This window comes from Hemiscyllium ocellatum, chromosome 2 (genome assembly GCF_020745735.1).
Source record: "Hemiscyllium ocellatum isolate sHemOce1 chromosome 2, sHemOce1.pat.X.cur, whole genome shotgun sequence".
Taxonomy (NCBI): Eukaryota; Metazoa; Chordata; class Chondrichthyes; order Orectolobiformes; family Hemiscylliidae; genus Hemiscyllium; species Hemiscyllium ocellatum.
Genome location: NC_083402.1, coordinates 109,989,393 through 110,009,005, shown reverse-complemented (window position 1 = coordinate 110,009,005; position 19,613 = coordinate 109,989,393). Strand labels below are relative to the sequence as shown.

At 40.0% G+C, this 19,613-nt stretch overlaps 1 protein-coding gene across 4 annotated transcripts in view; it reads left to right on the top strand.

Annotated features, from left to right (window-relative positions):
- LOC132824506 (tyrosine-protein kinase JAK2-like) overlaps positions 1 to 19,613 on the top strand; it is a 249,526-nt gene that overhangs the window by 10,656 nt on the left and 219,257 nt on the right. For 2 of the 4 annotated variants that reach the window (XM_060839103.1, XM_060839123.1), the window contains exon 2: positions 7,976 to 8,058. The exons of 1 other annotated variant lie outside the window; for it this stretch is intronic. The gene's annotated coding sequence lies outside the window, so the exon portion shown is untranslated. Of the gene's footprint in view, positions 1 to 1,788; positions 2,137 to 7,975; positions 8,059 to 19,613 lie in introns of all 4 variants that reach the window. One more of the 4 variants, XM_060839113.1, reaches the window with a different exon arrangement.

The following is a 19,613-nucleotide window of genomic DNA, read 5'->3' as shown; positions in this document are numbered from 1 at the left end:
GCAATTGAGCATCCCCATTTCTGACCTTTTTTGAATGTTTGAGGTAAGGTCACTGAAATAAGTGAAAATGGTTGGATCTAGCACACTATACTAAGGATCTCCTATCATGATGTACGGGGGCTGAAATGATATGGCTTCCAACAACCAGCAACATCTTATTTTCTAGCTGTTGGAGGCATTGCCCCTGATTTCCTGAGGTGGTAGGGTTTCAGGATGTTATACACAGTCAAATTATGCTGCATTGCCAAGGGCAGCTGTTTTGCCTCAGGCATGGAATTCTGCTTGTTTTCCATGCTTAGGCCAAAGCTGTAATGAGTTGAGAGTGTGTTGCTGGAAAAGCACAGCAGGTCAGGCAGCATCTGAGGAGCAGGAAAATAGACGTTTCGGGCCGTAGCCCTTCATCAGGAATGTAATGCTGTAATGAGGCTTGCAGTCAAGTGGTGCTGGTGGTACCCAAACTGGCCATTAATGAGAAGTTTATTACTGTCTGTGTGCTGCTGGATAGCACAGTTAACGATAGGTTCCATTGCAGTTGCTGGTAAATGAGGATAAACCAAGGCAGTAAATGGCAGAATTGAATTTGCTGTGCTTTGCGTGAAGAGACGTTTTAGGTCAAAAATGCTCTTCCTCTCTCTCTGGACTTTAGAAGCATTAATAGGTAATCTAATTGAAGTATCTGATATTAAAGAAGATTTACAAAGTAGACCGACAGCGGGTGCATCCCTGTAGTGAAATGTCGAATGATAGATCATATTTTTAGGATAACGGATAACAGACTTAAAACACATGAGAAGCAATTACTACTTTTCGAAGGTATGTGAAACTGGTATTTACTATCCTACAATATGGTAGATGCTTGTGCATTGAGTAAATTTGAGGAAATAGATTTGTAATCAGTAATGGGTTGAAGGGTTATGGAGAGGGGACAGGAAAGTGGAGTTGAGGCTGAGATGAGATTGACCATGATTGCATTTAACCGTGGAGCAGGCTCGAGGGATTGAATTCCTACTCCTGTTCCTAGCTCTTGCACTCTTTACAATAATTTGCATGGAGTAAAGGGGGCAACTGTTCTTAGTGGCTGCATGTGTGCTGTCAAACAACAAATTTGGGAGGTAGCTATCTGATTTTTGGTCTGCTCCGCCACAAGCTTTGCCAAACCCTTATCTTTCCAGTTCATTAGGCATTGATATCTGTGTAACTGTATGGAATTATTTGTTTAGTTATCAAATAATCAAGGCATGTAAAGTTGAAGTTTGTAAATTATTTTAATTATAACAAAACAATCCTGTTTTCTTTGAAAATCAGGAAACCCTAAGGAGCAATTGAAATTCCCCTCCTTGGCTATCTTACTAAGTTATTTCCTTTCAAAGGGTTTATTTGAGTATTGGCATTTGTATACCTGTTGGCTATAGCCATATGTAGTGATAGCACAAGTTCTGGTCTGAATGCAGGTAAGTGTATAAAGCACTTGATCAGTCATGACTGGCAACTACCATGCTTTAAGTAACAATGATTGACTTCCCACACCTGATTTGTATTAAGGAATTATTCTCTATTTAGTACATCTTCTGAAGAAATAATCCTGATTAATTGGGATGCTTTTCTGTTTCAACTATAGTTCTGTTTGATGTATTCATAGTTTATTTTTAATTTCAAAATATACTGTATTCATAAAAAAAATCACTGGTTCTGAGCAGTAACATATGAAGAAAACAAATATTGGAGTTTGACTATCCAACAAACAACCAAAGATATCTCTTACTTGAACAAGACTATATTTATATGCAGGGTAAAAACAATGACTGCAGATGCTGGAAACCAGATTCTGGATTAGTGCTGTTGGAAAAGCACAGCAATTCAGGCAGCGTACGAGGAGCAATAAAATCGATGTTTCGGGCAAAAGCCCTTCATCAGGAATACAGGCAGAGTGCCTGAAGGGTGAAGAAATCGTGCATTGAAGCACTGGGAGCATCCAATAGCTTCGGTAGAAGGACCTTGGGAAGTGGCTTTTCCCCACTGTGCCTTAGTGCAGATACAAGCTTTGGTGCCTCCCTCAGCACGTAGCCCTGGAGTATTCATAGAGATGTGGTTCAAATAGCTTCTGTCTGCTGGTTAAATAGACTGTGTTTCTTTGCTGTAAGTATGACCGTCAATAACACACTAACTCATTTTTTGACACAGTGGTGTAAATACAAATATGGCATCTCATTCTTTTGTGGCTTAATTACTGTTAGATTTTATTTGTTTAAACATTCTTTCTGGCAGGCCCCTCTTGGTCCTGACTATTTTCTCCTTTTATTTCACTTTCTGTATAAGACTTTACAGTACTCCCATTATACTTAAATGCTCAGGATTCTTCAATTTGATTTGCTGAAGAGAAACACTGTTGCAGATCTCCGGAGACATTTCTACACTAAAAGGATTTCTGATGACCATAAGTTGTCACTCAATGACCCATGAAAAGTCTTGTCGAGCAGCTGCAAATGTAATGAACAGTGAGTGGACACTGATCCTTTGTGCTAACTGTGAAATCCAGAACTTTACTTCAGTGTTAATAACTGGCATATTTCTTCTGGCATAGCTGTTCTAATCTACTTGTTCAAATGCAGTCAGATATTCAAGTTCAGACTTTTAATATTAATCTAGGTTTTCAACCAGTGTAATTGCTCAGAATAACATGCATTGTTAAGACCAACATATCGTTAATGATCAATTATCATGTCAGGCAGTCAGCGCAGAGTTCATGTTATCAAGACATCTTTTTGATCACAAGACTGCTTAAGAAGTGTTCTGAGAACTGCCAATTAAACACCCTGTGGACTGATTTAATCTAGATTGGTTTTATAGACTTCTGCAGTCAACATTTTTTGTTTTGTTTCATTGTTTCTGCTTAAGTGTAATTAGCTTACTGGTGAATCAATCTGGCCATTAGAACAACTTGAATATATAGCTGTCCAACAGATGGTGGGGTTTCCTGTCCTTAAAAGTGAAAGGAGAGCACCAGAGGGCAATTATTTTATCATGATTGAGAAACACTACACATGAACACCTTTTCGAGAATAGATGAAGGGTAGAATCAGGTAAGCGCTAAAGAAAAGGAATGACAGCAAAATGAAGAATAGAAGTTAATGTACAGACATTTTAGTAACTGCCTCCAGGGGTAAAATGGCAGAGGATACCTCAGAGCAGCATCACCTACAAGTTGGCCCCATCAATTCGCTGTTCTGACTTTGAACTTTGATCCTTTGGTGCTAAGTCAAAATCCTGAAATCTGTCCCTTACAGCATTGTGGGAGTCCCAATATCCCTAGAACTGCATGAGTTCAAGAAGGCAATCACTGTCACCTTCTCCAAGTCAATTAAAATTGGCAGAAACTGCTGGCCTCACGAGCAACACCTAGGACTTATGAACAAATTTACAAAAAGCACAAGTCAGACGATATGATGAGAAAAATAAGATAAGTTTGTGACTCAGAAAATAAAGCAGGCTATCTCAGGTGAAGAAGAGGGAAGTAGGAAGATTTGGAAAAGTGGTCTTTGAGTCTGCTAGCAGAAAATGGTCAGTGTTAGCAGTACAAACCAGCTTACTGGCCGTGTACAGATGGTGAAAGCCATCCTAAACACCGAATGCCTCTCTGATTAGAAATAGAAAATGCTGAGAACTGATAACATCTGTGGAGTGGGCAAAGCTTTGAGTCTGATATGACTCTCCTTCCTCCCTCTTCATCCTTGAAAGCTTTGGTATATCCACTCTAGAATGCACACGTTTTGTAGCCTACAGTACCAATTTACACTTCTGAGTATCATGGAGTTCATGTTTTACACTTTCTTTCATCCTGCCTCATTTTGTCCTGCATTGTCATTTCTGAGAGTTAATTAGCTTATGTTTCCAGTCATTTTTCTTGTGTATGTGATATGTCTTCCTCACTCTTTTTTTGCCTCTGTTCACTTCTTCTTTTCGTAAGGTTTGCAATTCGTAATATCTTTTCCTTTCTGAGGAAGGTTGGAATGTTAATACTTTTTCAGTTGTTCCAAGTGAATGGATGCCACTGGATTTAATTATTCACTCTTTGATATTACAGCACAGAAGGAGGCTAGTCAGCCCATCACATCCACCCCATCAACAAAAATCTGAGGATACTAATTCCACTGAGTTTTTGGTCAGTGCAAAGGATCAGGGCTTTTATTTTGTTCCTGGGATGAGGGCATCACTGGCCAAGCCAAATTTATTGCTCATCTTTAATTGCCCAGAGGGGCAGTTAAGAGTGGGTCTGGAGTCATATGTTGGCCAGACTTAGCGAAGATGGTAGATCCCTTTCCTGAAGTTCATAAGTCAACTAAATGGGTTTTTCTGACAATGGACTCATGGTTATCATTAGATTCTTATTTCCAAGTTTTACTAGTTCAAATTGCACCATTTACAGTGGTGGGACTTGAACTTAAGTCCCCTGAACGTTACCTGGGTCTCTGGATTAAGTGCCTTGGGACCCTCCAACCACACAGAATCAATGTGGATTTCACCAGTTAACTTGTTTCCCTCCCCTCACCTTATTCCAGATCCAACCTTTCAACTCTGCACCGCTCTCATAACCTGTTCTACCTGTCCATCTTCCTTCCTTCCTTCCTTCCGCTCTACTCTCTGCTCCAATCTATCATTACTCACACCTCCCATCCACCTATTGTACTCTCAGCCACCTTCCCGCTTGCCCCACCCCCTCCCATTTATCTCTCCACCCTTCAGCTCACAAGCTTCATTCCTAATGAAGGGCTTTTGCCCAAAACATTGATTCTCCTGCTCCTCGGTTGCTGCCAGACCTGGTGTGTTTTTCCAGCACTACATGCTCGTCTCGGATAAACAGTCTAGCGATAATATCACTAGACCATTGCTGCCCCTAGAGGGGGCTTTTTGACACTTCATAGGCTGTCTAGTCATCGAGATGTACAGAATGGAAACAGATCCTTTGGTCCAATCCGTCCATGCCGACCAGATATCACAACCCAATCTAGTCCCACCTGCCAGCACCCAGTCCATGTCCCTCCAAATCCTTCCTATTCATATAACCATCCAAATGCCTCTTAAATGTTGCAATTGTTCCAGCCTCCACCACATCTCTGGCAGCTCATTCCATACACGTACCACCCTCTGTGTGGAAAAAGTTGCCCCGTAGGGGTCTCCCCTTAAATTTCTGCCCTCTAGTTCTGGACTCCCCGATTCAAGGGAAAAGACTTTGTCTATTTATTCTATCCATGCCCCTCATAGTTCTGTCAACCTCTTATAAGGTCACCCCTCAGCCTCCGACACTCCAGGGAAAACAGCCCCAGCCTGTTCAGCCTCTCCCTATAGCTCAAATCCTCCAACCCTGGCAACATCCTTGTAAATCTTTTCTGAACCCTTTCAAGTTTCACAACATCTTTCCAATAGGAAGGAGACCAGAATTACACACAATATTCCAACATGGCCTAACCAACATCCTGTACAGCCGCAACATGACCTCCCAACTCCTGTACTCAGTACTCTGACCAGTAAAGGAAAGCATATCAAATGCCTTCTTCACTATCCTATCTACCTGCGACTATCAGGAGCATTCCAAGGTCTCTTTGTTCAGCAACATTCCCTAGGACCTTTACCATTCAGTATATACATACTGCTAAGATTTGCTTTTCCAAAATGCAGCACCTTGCATTTATATGAATTAAACTCAGTCTGCCACTTCTCAGCCCATTGACCCATCTGGTCAAATCCTGTTGTAATCTGAGGTAACTCTCTCTTTTTTAAAAGATTCTTTTTAGCTGGGTAACTTTTACCAGGAATCTCTAACTTATGTGAATTAAAGGTTGACCAGTTCTCTCTACCCGATGGCCTTCCACAATTATCCAGATTCTGGAAAGGTCCCAACTAATTGAAAAGTTGGAAATTTCCCTTGTTTAAGAAAGATTGGAGACAGAAAATTGGAAATTATAAGCCAGTTAGTGTAACATCTACCATGAAGAAAACACTAGAATTAATTATTAAGAAAATTATAATGGAATATTTTGAAAATCTTAGTATAAACAAGCAGACTCTACATGGTCTTCTATAAACCAAATTGTGTTTGACAAATTTAACTAAGGTTCCTTATGCATGTAACAAGCAAGTTTGATGAAAGGGAGCCCATAGATTTAGTGTACTTAGATTTCCAAAAGTCACTTGATAATGGGCCACATAAAGATCAAAGCACAAAATAAAAGCTCCTGTTTGCTGTTATTTGGAAAGGGATAAAGGATTTGCCAACTAACAATAGAATATGGATAAATAGGTCATTTTCCAGTTGATAAACTGTGTAAATGGTAAAATGACACAGGGATAGGTGCACAAGCTTCAACTGTTAATGATCTATATGAATGGGAGCCATCTGTATAGAAGCTAAATTTCTGACACAAAAATTTGTAGGCTAATGTATAGTTGACTTTTTAAAAAATCCTTGTTACAAAGAGATATCAATAGATGAAATTCATGGGCAAAACACAGGTGATGGGTAATGTGGGAAATGTAAGATTCTTTCTGCTGAAGTGGACAATAGAAAAATGGCATTCAGGTATGAGAGAGACTGCAGATTCGGATGCTCTTCTACATGATTCACAAAACATTAGCATGCAAGTATAGGAAGGCAAACGGAATGTTGGCATTTATTGCAAGGGGGCTAGAAGATTAAAAATGAAGAAATTTCACTTTAACTGTACAGGACATTAGAATCTACATTTGGAGTTCTGTGTACAATCTTGATTACAAGAAGTTACATTTGCATCTGAGACAGTTTAAAGAGGTTCAGTAAGTTGATGCCAGGGATAAAAAGGTTGTCTGGTTGGATCCACCCCTGTGGTTTGAGCAAGTTAGGCCCGTACCCAATGGAGCTCCTTTTTTTTTGTTTCACAAAAACATTAAATTCCTGAGGGAACTTTGAAAGGTAGATGCAGAACAGCTGAATATTCTTGTCAGGGAATTGAGAACTAGGTAGCAGCGTGTAAAGACAAAGGATCTCTCATTTAGGATGGAAGTGGAAGAATTCATTCTCCCAATGGTTCAATACTCTGGAATTATATACTTCAGAAAGTGCTGGAGGTTGGGTGATTGAAAATATTTATATTCAAGGGAGTTTTAATTGACAAGAGAGTCTAGAGTTTGGAGGGACAAGAAAGAAAGTGCTGTTGTAGGGGCCCTTTTATGGTGCAGCTGTCATGTCCCTATCCCTGGACAGGGAGGCCTGGGGTTCAAATTCCACCTGTATAACCTCTCTGTACAGGTTGATTAGGAAAGTAGATTCAATCAAAACTTAATGCTGTTAGAGTCTCAATCAGTTCAGCTATGATTGTATTAAACAGAGCTGTTTTGATGAGCTGAATGGCCTACTTCTGCTCCTTATGTACAGATGATTCAGCAAACAAAAAAATCTGCCCTGCTAGTCAGTTTGAAGAGTCCTAACAGACATGCAGAGATAAAACTTGTTTTTGATGTTTGTTTTCAATTTGCATGTGAAGATGATTGAAGGAAAGTCTGTGCCTTTGAACAAATTGCTAAATAATTTGTGTGTTATGCTGGAGTGTTGACCTTGGGTGCTTTCTTTAGCCTAACACTGTATGTCAATGCATTGCTTATATAGCATAATTCAACTTCCCTTTTGCTTCCCTTTTGTTCTGGGGAGTTTCCAACATATGGCCGTGTTCACTCTTGAAACTGATAATCGGCAGTTATCAGTTGCTGCTTCTAACAGTGTGTTGCAATAAAAAGCAAAGTAAAAAAACCATAGCCTGGTCGATGATTCTCTATTTCCCGAGATGTGGCATAATTCTATGGGAACAGGCAGTTTTAAAGTGACTCTAGACCTTGAAAGAAAGAAAAACTGTCATGACCATCAGATATCCCAAGACCATTTAAAGCTGAAGTACTTTTGAGGTGTAGCACTGTCAAAATTATTTTTTCCTTTTTTTTATTTCAATAGAATGTGAGCATCACTGGCAAGGCCGGCCTTTCTGACCTGTCCTTAATTATCCTTGAACTGAGTGGATTGCTAGACCGTTCCAGGTAAGAATAGCAGATTGCCTTCCCTAAAGGCCATTAGTGAACCAGATGTGTTTGTGTAACTGTCACCATTCACTGGAACCAAGTTTTGTATTATAGATTTATTAATTGATTTTTAATTCCACCAGCTGCCATAACTTTTAAGCCTAAGACCCTAAAATATCTGTATTGCAAGTTTCATGATTTTGCCACAATGCTGCCACCTCCCTGATGTTGAAATGGCAACAACCAATTTGCATAGTGTACTTCTCCACAAGCAGCAGTGTAATGGTAACAATATTATCTGTTTTATAATGTTGGTTGAGAGATAAAAATTGATCAGAATATCAGGGATAACTCTCTGCTTTGCTTTGAAATCATGCCACCAGGTCTCCTGCATTCATACAAGGGGAAAAGTTGTTTTAAAGTCTTTCCCACTAAAGCCAACACTTCCAACTAAACTCCATGGTCTCCTGATGAAGGGCATTTTGCCTGAAATGTCGATTCTCCTGCTCCTTTGATGCTGCCTGACCTGTTGCACTTTTCCAGCACCACACTCTTGACCATGGTCTCAGCACTGCTCTAGTGTCGGGATGATTGAGAGAATTGGTGGGAGGGGTAGAAACACTCTCTTATTTAGAAAACGAAGAACCGTTTCCAAAAAAAAATCATCTTTCAAGTACAATTTGAATATATTGTTCTGGCTGGTGTTATTATTTGGAGCTTGCTGTCTCTGATTATCTCAATGACAATTTCAAGAAGGAAGTTGACTGGTCGGTTGAGGGAAATGAAGTTTCAGGGTTATGAAGATAGTGGGTAAATGGAACAAACTGGATTGCTCTGCAGCAAAGCAGCTGTCAACTCAATGGATGAAAGGTACCTTTCATCTGCCATTGTGACTCAGTTTGATTTTCATTGAAGCATTATATATTTGTAAGGTTAAATCTTAATTTCATTTGTCGCTTGGTTCCTGTTGAGCAAAAGACATTAACATGCTAATGTCAATCAAATGCATAATGATGCAAATGAGTCCTTGCCAGGTAGCAGGCAATCTTTTAATTTTAGTAGCCATTGCACATCGCATTACGTGAACTGGGAGAAGTATCCCAAGGTGTTGACATGTGCACGAAGCCTTTGGGTATGTTTTTCACTGATGACTGTGTGAAACAACACCAGTTCAAACTTGAAAGTGAACCTCTTGACTGGATCTTCCAATAGTGGTTTCCCTTGCTAACGAACTCACTGAATGCATTTCAACCAGAAGTGAAGAGAGACTGAGTAATTATGTCTTTGTTGCAGTATTTCACAACAAAATAAATTAACTGCACATATGCAAGAATTATTTTAGATTCGGATGTATCTCTGAAAAAGCATGATGTTTGGAATTTTTAGCAAACAATATTGTGTAAATTAATTATACTTCGGTCTATTCACCAATGTAATACTTAGTAAATTTATCTGATGGCTTAAAATTCATATTGGAGTGATGGTATGTTAATCTCCCTGTTGCTGATTGGGAGGCCATATGGTGGGGAAATGTACAATGCAATGTTTTGTCCTCAAAACCCATCAGTTTGAAGGCAGAACATTGCTGGAAATTAGCAGATGAAGGCACATTTCAGTTTTTAGATAGCTCAACATCTGAAAACAGTCATTGAATCAGAGAGAAATGTCTAATGATTAATCTTATTGCAATCTGACCAGAGCAGAGCAATCACATTAGCTACAGAGAGATCACCTTGCTGTCTACCACAAGGAAGATTGTAAAAATTCTTTTCAATCACCTCTTGCAAATGTCTGAAAAGTACCTTGCAGAGTCTCAATGTGGGTTCTGCCCATTAAGAGGACTGTGGATGTGAACTTCATAGCAAAACAAAAGCACAAGAAGTACTAAGAGCAGTTTCCTCTACACCTGGCTTATTTTTTTGTCCTTCCCAAGGCCTTTGATACTAACAACGAGAAGGCATCTATGGAATGTCCTCAAATTTTATTGCTTCCAGAAATTTATCATCTCTGTCTGATGCATAATAGCGTGCAGAAAATTTATGTTCCCGCATATATGTGCCAGAGACATGGACAATATGCAGCAGCTCCCTCGAATCCTTTGAGAAATATCACGAGTGGAGCCTCCATAGAGTCCTACCAAGTCCTCGGACAGTTTAGACCGTACAATATCAGTGTCTTTTCTCAGGCCAATATCCCCAGCATCAGTTAACTGGTTATGGGCAGATAACAGCATTGCTTACACAAGACTTCCAAACCCACTGCTCTCCTCTGGGGTTTATCTTGGTAAGCAGTTACCAGAGGCCAAAAGAAAATCCTTCTAGAATGTTCACAGTCTCCCTGGGTGGATAGAAAAACATTACAAAAATGCAAACTTGAGTCTCTGTAATGAACAGTGTCAGGGAACAAGTTGAATCTTTTAAGTTTGTATTAAAATCATTCTAACCATGTTAGATATGTAAAAAGAGCTTGATTTGTATATTTTTCTGTAATGAAATTCTATGATCTGTCGACAAAGAACCTCTGTAGTCTCACATGAATATGTTTCCGCAACTAACCACCATATTTACCAACTAAGCATTTGATCTATAACGCTAGGTTTCATTCTGGAATCTGCTCAGTTGTACAATTAGCTTGGGTCATAACATAGTGCAGCACATGCAAAACAGACTGATAACATTAGTGTCACTCCTTATCACTACTAGAGAAAGACAAAAATTGGAAACTTTTGTGTAAACATGTTTATACCGCCCCAGCTAATGGCAAAGTTGGACTAAAGGCATCCAACACTGCAGTCGGTTAGAATCCATTTGTGACTTGTTCTATTATTTTTTTTTGCTTTGGATGAATTTAGTTTAGTCTTTAGGTTTTGAGATGTAGAATTAGCAGAGCTCCTTTTATTTAGAGTTCGCCAAAGTACCTCATGGACTGGAGAGAATCTTGTTGGCATGTACATACCTCAGGACTGCTAAGTGTATATAGAACAAGCAGATCATGCTGTTAGTCTCTGTGCAACTTGTAAAGCCTCACAAGCAATATGAAAGACCTCCACCCACTCCACGTCAGTACTATTTAAAAGGGTCATGAATTAAGAGCTTAGAAAAATAAAAACTTAGCACTATCTGTTAATATAGTTTACATATTTTGAAGTTTTCATGTATTTTGAATTGTCCACAGGGAATGATCTGGTTTTTCTTTCTTTGTTTGTTTTTAAATTTAAGTGTTTGTGCGTGGAAGGTGAGACATTTGAGTATGATGTGGGAGTGAAGAGAAGCCAGATCAAGCAAGGCAGGAGAGGGCAAAAAAGGGGGGCGTGAAGGGCTTCTGACAATGATCACGATTGACCGAGGATCTTCAGGGACCTATTCCCTCACTTTTATTTTGACAACCAAAGTTTTCAGTGTAGACGTGTGACTGAAATTTGTGAACTCGTGCAATGTGAAAACAGGACAATGACAGCATTATCTGTGGATGTGAGGGTGACAGTCTCTGAACCTTCATGCATCTGGCTCTGATGAGGCTGTTGTTTGTGATCTAAGCAATATCTCGCAGTGTTCAGCTGGACCTTGGACATGATTGATGTCTTATTATTTTAATGTACTTAATTTCTAGTGATAAATATGCATGAAAATACAAGGGTTTGCTGAAATTGTTGACCCCTGATGTTGTCCACATGGACTTCACACCTGTTGATTAGTGTACAAGCAATTTCATGAACCTAGAGAGTTTCTCCTTCCTCACTGTGCACTGGCTTGTATGCATCTTCAAAGGATGACGCTATCATGTACATACGTAGTCATAATTCTGACAGCAGTCCCAGTTTCTAGCTATGTTCTGAAGCAGTGCTCTGCGCCATGTGCATTTGATCCCTCTATACTGAGCATAAGAAATAGGAGAGTGGTAAACTGGCAGTACTGCGTAGTACCTGTACAGTGTATTCCATTTAGATACTTGGCCAAAATATCCTCTGCCTAACCTGCTCTGGAGAAGTCTTGTGGCAGTTTGAGCAGTTGGCAAACATTTGTAAAATTTGTGTTGCACAAACATGAACATTTTAAGTGGGAACAGCCCATGACACCTCATACCAGCTAAACTACTAAGGATTGGGCAATGCTAGTGATACCTCCGTCCCAGGAATGGAAAAAGATTTTCGTAGCTGCTGCCACCTATTTGCACCATCACCTGTGAGTAAGAGGAAACTGCTTCATTTATCTTGTTTTATATGTTTATTTATGGGATGAGGTCTTTGCTGGCTGGATGAGCAATTATTGCCTGTGTTGAATTGCCCTTGAAGATGGTGAGCTACCTTCTTGAGCCACTGAAATCCATTTTGTGTAGATACACCTACAGTGCTGTTACTGAGTTATTTCCGTGATTTTTGACCCAGGCGTTGAAGGAATAGCAATTTAGCTCTAAGTCAAGATAGTGTGCGAGTGGCTTGGAGAGTAACTTGCAATTTTTGTAATGAAGCGTTTGTGATGTAACACCATTTTTAGTATTTGAATTTCAAACTGATAGCAAGTGATTGAGCATTTGGGAAGATGTTTTTTAAAAAAAACGAAAGGTTAGAGAATCCTTCTGGAATTGTGACAGAACCCTGTATGTGACAGAGCAGGTGACTGCAAAAACCTCTAGCTTGTTAATAGTTGATATTGGGAGATTTACCACTTCAGTGCAAAGAAGCAGCATCTTTTTTTTTGTTTCTGATTTCAAGCATCCTCAGTTCTTTTACTTTTAATTGAAGGCAATAGTTGTTTTTGATTTTGAATATTCAAGAATTAGTATTAGATTAGAAAAATCCAAAGATTGATTAATTGCTTTTCAGGCAGTTTTGATGGCGACCTGACTCTGGTCAGAAGGAAATGTTGCTTCCCTCCTAGAAAGGAGTACAGAACAGTTCAGGGAAAGCACCTTTACCTTTGTGCAAAACAAAAAGTGCTTGCAAAACTTTTCAGATCAAAGTGTTTGATTGGAAGTCTACAGATTGTTAAAAGCCTGACAAAATCTAAGCTTTTATCTTTTGAGTGTTCTTGTAAGAAGACTTCGCAGTTCACAGCACAGATTTGGGGAGATGTAGTTAACTTAAACTTAAAGGTTTGCTATAGAAGGGTAATTTATCTGGATTTGAGCCACTATCAGGCAACTTGTTCCAGAATAGGTGAGACTTTGTTCTGCAGTGTATTAAGATCTTTCAAACTATGTTCTACATTTGTTTATTTTTTTGCAAGCAACTTATTTCATTAAACAAAATCTACAGCCATGTGTACTTAATGACCACCATTTGATTTAAGGAAAATAAATTGATCAAATCAGATTTCATACTACTGGATAAGATGTTATTTTTAGTAACATCAACTGGGAACAATAGTGATTTCCTGTATCTACTGCCCTCACCCTGAAGGAAGAGAGATACATTCCCAGGTCAGAATAGTGAGTGCCTTGGAGGGGAACATGTGGACGGTGGTGTTCCTGTGTATGTAAGCCTTGGTCCTTTTTTATATGGTAATTGATATGGATTTAAAGCTGGTCTATAAGGAGCCTTGATACATTTCTGCAGTGCACCTTGCAGATGGTAGATATACTGCCACTGAGTATCAGTGATGGAAAGAGTGGAAGTTTCTGGATATGATGCTCATCAAGCAGGCTGCTTTGTCATGAAGTCATAGAGATGTACAGCACAGAAACCTCGATGGTGTCCAGCTTCTGATCTGCTCTGGTAGCTACAGGACTTGGATTGCCAATACAGTTTGTTTATCAATGATAACGTGTAGCATGTTGGTATTTGAGGAATCAGTAGTGCTAATGCGATTGAATGTTAAGGTGATGGTTATGTTCTCTCTTGTTGGATATGGTCATTGTCTAGAATGAGTGGCAAGCAACCTGTCAAACCAAAAGTGCTGATTGTTTGTTTGTTTGTTTGTTTGTTTGTTTGTTTGTTTGTTAGTTAGTAAGACACTGGTGAGGATGACAAGAATGAAGCAGTGGATAAGGTTGTGGTGCAGTGGTAGAATAAACCCTTTGAGGATGACTTAACCATGAAAATTTGTGCATGACTAATGCCGTTTTCCTTCATTACGCTTGGAGAAAAATTATTATTGTCGTTGACTTGTATGATTATTGATTCCCACTGCTACCTGAGCATCAATTTTGGAAAACCTTTTGGCTCCCTGTGGAAAGTGGATTTCTCTCCTCTCCAGATTTTGCACCAGGATCTCCAATAAAGTATCTGAATTTTTGATTCTTCCATTTTCCAGCCACTCCTGCCGTATTCAAGCCTAGATTCACTTTTTCAAAAAGCTCTACTTCTTACAGCCACAATACATCTTGGGAGGTAGCAGCCACCAATAAAGTTTTGCACTGGGACCAAGGCACCAAAAATTTCAGGCTCTCTGGTCTTGCCCTGCTCATTTCTCGGTCTCTCTTTCTCTCTGAGCTAGAGTGCCTGCTTCTGGTCACTTCACTGTGTCTCAAAACCAGCCTCAACCATGAGTGCAGCAGTGATGCCTCTTGCTCAGCTGTGGTCACTTGGATCCAACATTATCATTATTGAATGGCCCAAGTTCCAAGATTAAAGCCCTCCAATGTGACATCAAAGTAGTTTGCAGTTGATCAGAGAGTAATGAGCTACATTCCCTTTAATTTCTGTAGCTGTGACCACGAGGCTTAAAGGGAACATTAGCAATGAGTACATAAATTGATACCTTGTTTCCAAACTCTTCAAAATCACAGATTTTCATGTACATATGATATTGATTCAACATAACAACATTCACCAAACTTTAATGAAAATATGCATCATGTTATTATGTTTTCTTGATGTTTCAGTTTGGTTAGTGCCTGATATTATGCTAGTTAAGTTGCAAATGTGCCTATATTGGAGAGTTGTTTGAATGTGCTGCACAAGCCATTTGTGTCATCGGGCTTCCTGCTGAAGCGTGCAGCCCCCTGAGCACGTGGAAATGCTGTGTGCATCCATATCATATCTTAACACAGGCTGCACAAATTCCATGTGCAGTGCAGCAAATGGGGAGTAATTTAATTGACAGTGCCATATCCATTTTTGGGGTTGGTTGATATAAAACCCCATTGTTTCAAGCATTCTTGCTTCGTCACTAAGGTGAAAAGACTTAGCAACCCTCACATTCTGTTGCACCAGGCTTTCTGCTGTGGGCATGTTGGAAAGACTGGGTGACAAAAATACATTGGTTTGGTCTTTGTTTTTTTGGTATGAAGTTGTTGACAAAACGGACAAAACATGTTGAAAGATGAAGGTAAGCATTTCAGTGTAACGTAAGGGAACTATTTTGGGTTTTTTTAAACATTCGAAAAAGAAACAACACTGAGCCATTTGTTTTCGGGTGTACAAATGTTAGACAAGCAGAAGCTTGAACTGTAATACTAGTTTGGAATGAGGAAGTCACAATGCAGAAGTGCTTTATACGTTTAGGAGGAGCTTAATGTGGATGTGAGGCTGAGAGAGAAGGAATGGCTATGCAAATATCATGTGTAAAATTCACATTGATTTTAAGTTAAAGTCTGCTCCTGTACTCAAAGCACTCTAAATTCTATGTTCTGAAATATTTACAAAATCAACTAGTTGGCTTTGTTGCTAGTTTTATTTTTTTTTTAAAAAAAAGCTGGCTTGTTTCAAATCATGATTCAGCATAATATATTGTTGAAGTTGTGGTAGTCAGTTTAAGAATTTTAATTCGGTTTTGTAAACTAGAAAATCAATAAACATCAAAAAAGCCTAAACTGGAAGACATGCATACAAGGTGATAGGTGGAATTTTTTTATTACACAGAAGGGTAGGAATGTGGAATGTGCTGCCAGGGGGTGGTAGTGGAGGCTGATACGATAGGGATGTTTGAGACTTTTCGATAACCAATATTAATGCCTGCTTGACAAACAGCAAAATAAATATAAAGTCGTGTGTACTTCGTATTCATAGTGACATAGAGATGGACAGCAGAGAAATAGGCCCATCGATCCAACTCATCCACGCCGACCAGATATCCTAACCTAATCGAGTCCCATTTGCCAGCATTTGGCCCATAACTCTCCAAACCCTTCCTATTCATATACCCATCCTGATGCCTTTTAAATGTTATAATTGTACCAACCTCCACCACTTCTTCCGGCGTAAAGACCTTGTCTATTTACCCTATCCATACCCCTCATGATTTTATAAACCTCAGATGTCCTGTCATGTTGGTTTGTTGAGCTTGTATTTGAGACCAGTCCTTAATGGGGTTCTGAATCATCACTATTTACTTGTAGTGTTAATAATGTCAAAGATGCAATCACTGCTGACTTGTTCCTTTCCTGAATGTGCAATACATTTAAATGAATTTCTGCTGCCTCAGTATTTTATAATATGGAGGTGCCAGTGTTGGACTGGGGTGGACAAGATCAGAAGTCGCACAACACCAAGTTATAGTCCAACAGGTTTATTTGAAATCACAAGCTTTCAGAGCACTTTACCTGATGAATGAGCAGTGCTTTGAAAGATTGTGATTTCAAATAATCCTGTTAGATTATAATGTGGTGCCATGTGTTTCCTGATGGAACTTATTGTGGGGAGAAAGTGAGGTCTGCAGATGCTGGAGATCAGAGCTGAAAATGTGTTGCTGAAAAAGCGCAGCAGGTCAGGCAGCATCCAAGGAACAGGAAATTCGATGTTTCGGGCATAAGCCCTCCTTCAGGAAGGGCATAAGCCTTTCCTCATTCCTGAAGAAGGGTTTATGCCCGAAACGTCTAATCTCCTGTTCCTTGGATGCTGCCTGACCTGCTGCGCTTTTCCAGCAACACATTTTCAGAACTTACTCCGAGGAAATATTGGACGATGAAGGGTACTCTATCAGTTGTGACCTTGTTTTATCTCCAGCATGATCTTACTTTTTAACTGAGGCAGAGACGAAATTACAATAAATTCATCGGAGCGTAGGTCATCTCTTCATTTGTTAGTCAGCTGTTGACACTTTACTCACACCGTCTGACACTTTTGATCATCTTCAGAGACTTGTTATTAAGTCTGACGGCATTCCACTCACACCACTTGTATGATCTTTTGATCTGTCTCCCTTAAATTCTGTGCCTGCGTGCTTCTCTTCATTTCATCTGATGAAGGTGCAGTGCTCTGAAAGTTTGTGATTTCAAATAAACCTGCTATATGTTTCAGAAATGCCTGTCAACACTGTTGCATTTGGGAGAGGAAGGGGGAACGTGTCCTTAAAATCACCAGAAACCTGTAGTGAAGGCATCTTTCTCAGAGGTATTTTTTTTAACTTTCCCTGGCATAAGAATGCTTCTTGATGGTAATTATTTTCCCCAAAGCGTTGGTTCAGGAATTGCCTCCAAATTCAGTGATACATTTCCTCCAACCCAAACTGCACTGTGGTTTGTATTAACTGTAAATTTACATTAGTTAGATTATGCTGCTGAAACGAAGTACTGAATTTTCTACTCGTGCTGTGCATATATTTGTCAGAGAGATGTGAAGTGACCCCTCGCCACAATCCTAACCCAATACAAATCTGCTGCCTGCCAACTATATTGAAAAAAGTAATTGAGGATCAATTGAGTTTGCTGCCAAGCCATATAATTGCCAAACAAATGACCAGAAATCTCAGATGTCAAAGTGTTTATTTGGGAGCTGTTGGATTGGAATTTTCATCTCAAGATAAGAAACTGGGATTTCTGAACAAACAATTTCTTTAAAATGTAACTCCGTTAGAAATATCCCTGGGAATTTATTCACAAATTGCTTGAAAATATGCATGTTTCGTAAATCTTGAGCCAAGTCGGGCAATGTTACAAGTATAATGGATGTTTTACATAATGGGTGAGGGAGAATTCCGATGTTTGACTTGAGACTTTTTTGATCCTGGCATTTCAAATTAGAAAAATGGAACAGCTTGCAATTGTGTTTAGTCTTTCAAAACCTCAAGGCATCAAAACTTGACACCGCAGCCTGTCAAGTAAATGGGACATGCAGAAGCGATTGTTTCACTAACATTAACAAATGACCAGATAATCAATTGTGATGTTGACCGAAGTATGAAGTAGTGTCCAGTCCAGGGAGTGGGTGGGGTGCGAGATAGAGGTGATGTGTAGCATTTCTGCTCTGCTTTGAAAGAATATTTTATGTTCTTTCATGTCCACATAAGAGGGTAGACAAGGCCTCTACTTAACATTTCATCCTAAAAATGGCACTTTCCAAAGCACTGCAGTGAAGTGTCAGCTGTCACCTTTGTGCTTGGTTTTTCCCGTGGGACTTAGAGTACCCACAACCTTCTGTTCAGGCGAGAATCCTAGAGCTGTACGTGGAAACAGACCCTTCAGTCCAATTTGTCCTATTCAGTCCTATTCTGGCTAGGTATCCAAAATTATTCTAGTCCCACTTGCCAGCATTTGGTCTATATCCCTCTAAGTGCTTCCTATCCACATAGCTGTCCAGATGCCTTTTGAAAGTTGTAATTGTACCAGTCACCAACACTTCCTCTGACAGCTCATTCCACCTGTACACCACCTGCTGCGTGAAAAAGTTGCCCTTAGCAAAGGGAACTATCTTTCCCTTCTCACCTTGGACTTATGCCCTCAAGTTTTGGATTTTCTCACCCCGACGGAAAAGACTTTGGCTATTCACCCTTTTCTGAATCTTTTCTGAAACTTTTTCAAGTGTCACAACATCCTTCCTATAGCAGGGGGATCTAAATTGAATGCAGTATTCCAAAAGTGGCTGAATCAATGTAATGTACAGCTGCAACATGACTTCCCAACTCCCATATTCTATGCACTGACCAATTAAGGCAAGCATACCAAATGCCTTTTGCCACTATTCTGTCGACCTGCAACACCACTTTCAAGGAACCATGAACCTGCACTCCAATGTCTCTTCAGCAACATTCCCCAGGGCCTTAACATTAAGTGTATAAGCCCTGTCCTGATTTTTTTAGATTAGATTAGACTTACAGTGTGGAAAAAGGCCCTTCGGCCCAACAAGTCCACACCGACCCGCCGAAGCGCAACCCACCCATACCCCTACATTTACCCCTTACCTAACACTACGGGCAATTTAGCTTAGCCAATTCACCTGACCCGCACATCTTTGGACTGTGGGAGGAAACCGGAGCACCCGGAGGAAACCCACGCAGACACGGGGAGAACGTGCAAACTCCACACTGTCAGTCGCCGGAGTCGGGAATTGAACCCAGGTCTACAGGCGCTGTGAGGCAGCAGTGCTAACCACTGTGCCACTGTGCTGCCCTTTTATAGAATCCCTACACTGTGGAAACAGGCCCTTTGGCCCAACAAGTCCACACCAACCCTCCGAAGAGTAACCCACCCAGACCCATTCGCCCTAAATTCCTTTCCAAAATGCAGCTCCTCACATTTATCTACACTGAATTCCATCTGCCACTCTTCAGCCCATTGGCACATCTGATCCAGATCCCATTGTAATCTGAGGTAACCTTCTTCGCTGTCCACTACACTTCCAATTTTGGTTTCATCTGCAGACTTACTAACTATACCTCCCTGCATTCACATCCAACTCATTTATATAAATGACGAAG